Raw genomic sequence first — 3,915 nt, forward strand, 5'->3', positions numbered from 1 at the left:
TATTTATAAACACACTTAAGTGCATGTTTTAAAAAGGCACTTTGTAATAATGTCTAATTAAGTTTTACTTAAACAGTTATTTTGATGTATTGACTAATATACTAAATAAAAGAATAATTTTAATGGAAAATATGGAAAATAATTGTTTTTAATTTCAACTCAAGTGTGTTGTCCAAAATTATTTTGTTGATGTATTTTAAATGTGTTTAGTCTATAATATATTGTGTGCATTAATGCACTTGAAATGTATTTTTCCTCTAAACTGCAATACATTTGTTTATACAGTATACTCCAGTACAACTTATTGTTGACATTTTTATCACCAGCTTCTGCTCTATGAACTCAATTAAAAGTGTCAGTTTTCTACATAATATTTGACAATAAAATGTAATTTATGAGAGGAGTTCTTAATGTAATATTAATGTATTGTACTTTACATCTGTGTAGAGAACACTTTTAATATCATTATGTTGATCTAAGTAAATTAAACACATTTAGTTGTGAGCAAAGTTAAACAAATCTAAACAAAATTAAATTGCATTTAAATTCAGTTAAAATACATTTAATTTAAATTAGACTACACTACACTATAAAAATGATTGACTTTTAGTTAGGTGAATGAATCAAGTTTTGTGAACTTACAGAGTCTACAACACAATGAGTTTGAACAGAAATTAAAAAGCTGAAATATAACCATGCATGAAATATATTAACTTTATTTAATGCGCATGCGCTAGAAATACTACGTCACGATGACGCACTACTTCACTAGAGTTTGAAAAATGCACTGTTATGTTTCTGTAATCGCGATTCGTGAGGAAAGGAAACTGAAGCTGCGCAATCAGGAAGAGAACGCCACGTTTGATTACAGATGAGACGTTATACTGCAATAATGAGTCAAGTAAGTATATCTTGATGCTTTCTTTATTTTTACATTTTCAGCGTAACATGGCAGTTGTTATTGCGATTAAGAGTGTAACACATTACATTATTTTCATCGCAGACAGACGCAATAGACTCGGGAGGTGAATTAATCAGGTTTTCAATAATTTATCTATGATTGCATTCTAATAATTTCTTACATCATAATATGTTCGCGTGTGGGTGTGTTCGACGAATTTGGCTGCTGAAAAAATATATAATTTAATTAAACCGACTTTTTAAATCATTTAAACATTACTAAATGACAAATTTGCTAAATACAGATCCAATATTGTAACACTCGAAGACATTTATATACATTTAATACATATAATCAATGTTATAACCACCATAAATATTTAATATATCACTCTAGAAATAATGCTTGTAATGTAGCATTATTTTTTTATTTTTGCATTTGAAGAGTGAGTTGTTCAGTTACTATTTGTTTTGGAATATGTTATTTTTTTGTGCTTATCTTGAGTTACACGTTCATTTTGCAGGATCAGTTAATTTGTGATTGGAGATACAGTGCAAGCGGTGTGGAATCACAGGCCTTTATTGATGAGGTGATGTTAACATTACATAATTTGTCATGAATTGTTGCACAGACAGCACACCCTGATCAAGCTGAAACATTGCTATCACGTCACTTACTATCCCTATAGCTTTTAAATACTTTAAATCTTCTCCATTTGTAAGTAATAAATTCCCACCTGTGCATTTACAGATGCCCCTATAATCATCATATATTTTACAGGTATCAAACCAAAGGAAGAGGGCCGCAGAATTGCTGTGTCAACCGTGGTACCAGTAAATACAGGAACATCCTTCATGAAGATGTGCGCGGTAAGCTGAAACTTACAAGCCAAGATGAGGAAACGTTTGCATGGGTCTTGGGTATGGAAGTAAAATAATGGCAAATGTTTTTGAAACAAAAAAGCCTGTTGAATTGCACTATTTGAAAAAAAAAATGCATTGCATTAACTATGCTTGCATTTTAATGCATTGTATTTTTAGGGCTTGCATTGGGTTGAAATTTAAGCTGTGAATATTTTGATTAAAAACATTTCAAACCCATTTTCATTATTAAAAATCCAATAATCCATATTCACCTTTAATATTTTACTTCAAAAATATTCAAATTGTTTAAAAATACAACCTATAATATTTAACAGGTGATTTTCGGTCAAAAAAATGTTTCCGCTTCGCAAATTCAGTGGTTCGAATTGGACAGCAAATTCAACTTTAACATCCAGGAACTGCTAGCCTGGAAATCCAGACCCAAATCCGAAAGATTAAGGGTCTGGCATTGAGTAATATAAATCACCCAATTCGAGGGGCGGCACCAAGCATGTATTTGAAAATCTCACTGCACGCAATTGGATAATACTAGTGCGACCAATCACAACTAAGCCCCATACGCCTAGCTACCAGCGGAGCTAACTGGTAGATTACTCTTGCCGGCAAAACAGTAAAAACATCCTTCTTACAAAGGAACGTTTCGAGCACCGTCTTCGGTTCCTCTTTTAGATAAAAGTCTAACTCGTTCATTGTAGCGGCCAAAGCTGTTTCAAACAACTGGTGTTCATCCACAGCCATCTTGCAATGTTACTAATGACGAATAATTTGTATCATTATTTTCGTCACCGACATTTTTTCACAGACGAAAACGAGACGATAACTAAATAAAAACCAGTTTTAAATGACGACAACTATGACGAAAATGTATTGACAGATTTGATTGGGTCAATGAATAAACTGCTTCATCAGGGCAGTACTAAATAAAAAGAGAACACAATTTTTTGTTATCCCTCTTATTACTATAATTATTAACATTTTGCAGATACTGCAAGGTGTATAACTTTAAAGCGCAACTGTATATCTATCACTTTCATTCAATTGAGCCAAATATAATAATGGACTGGATCTGTTTTTATAAACAATTGTTTTCCTTCTGTTTTTGTTTTCTTTCTTCAAGGTATTTTTTCTGACTTTCCTGCTTCTCTGGAACATTTCCATTCACATATACTCTGGAGAGCTTCTGGGACATAGACATAAACAGCACTTTCCAACAACTTCAAAACATTTGGTGACAAACGATTTTGGTTTTCTTGTTTTTATGCCGTTGGAGTTCTTCAGATTTTGTTTTGTTTTTTGTTTTTAGACAAACTTACATTCACTGTAATTGAGTAAGATTTTAGAAGAAACCATTTGGTCCTGTTGGTGCTAGTAAAGGTTTAAGAGCTTTAATATTTTTACTTTAATATTAAGTCTCATTTGCTAACATTAGTTTATACATTAGCCAAAATGAACTAACAATGAACAATTTATTTACTGTATTTATTCATCTTTGTTAATATTAGGTGTGTGTGCGTGCGTGTGTGTGTGTGTGTATGTTTTTTTATGGGGACCAAATTCCAAATTACCCCAAAAGTAGTAGTACCAGTAAATTACATGGAAACAAAAACAATTTTATATATCATACAGAATGTTTTCTGAAAATGTAAAAATGCATAATGTTTTCTGTGATGTTTAGGTACCTTTGTATTTGAGGAAGAAAATGATTGTGCATATAAGCTTCATTGTCCTCCAGACTCTTTCTAAAGGAGTTAAAGTGTTGTAACTGTTTGTGTTTATGTATAGTGTTTCTTTTGATTGTAACTAGGTTATTAAGAGATTTTTTTTTTTATTAAAATTTGAAATGTACTAAATTACAACTTTATTATAAAATGTTTTAATTATAAATGTATTTAATTATATAACGAACGATGTACATGGATATTACATTAAAGTATATTTTAGTTCACATTAATTGCGTGTCAGTATATTGTGTAGTGCACTTAAAGTATATTTTAAAGACACTAGAAGCTGTAATGAAAGTAGATATAAAGTTGTATTAAAGTCCCACTTAAGTTGTTCCAAAAAATCACTCTTAATGGCAACTTATTGCATTTTATTTCAACTTAATATGTGATACATTTGAAATTAATT

The 3,915-nt window shown here is 30.9% G+C and overlaps 1 long non-coding RNA gene across 1 annotated transcript; it reads left to right on the plus strand.

The window, feature by feature from the left end:
• Positions 1-1,446: 1,446 nt before the first annotated feature.
• LOC306996297 lies at positions 1,447-3,026 on the plus strand. The gene is made up of 3 exons (XR_013797043.1): positions 1,447-1,490; positions 1,682-1,770; positions 2,903-3,026. It is a non-coding gene; the product is annotated as an uncharacterized lncRNA (long non-coding RNA).
• Positions 3,027-3,915: the final 889 nt, after the last annotated feature.

The sequence above is a fragment of the Phoxinus phoxinus genome (genome assembly GCF_949152265.1).
Source record: "Phoxinus phoxinus genome assembly, chromosome: 3".
NCBI lineage: Eukaryota > Metazoa > Chordata > Actinopteri > Cypriniformes > Leuciscidae > Phoxinus > Phoxinus phoxinus.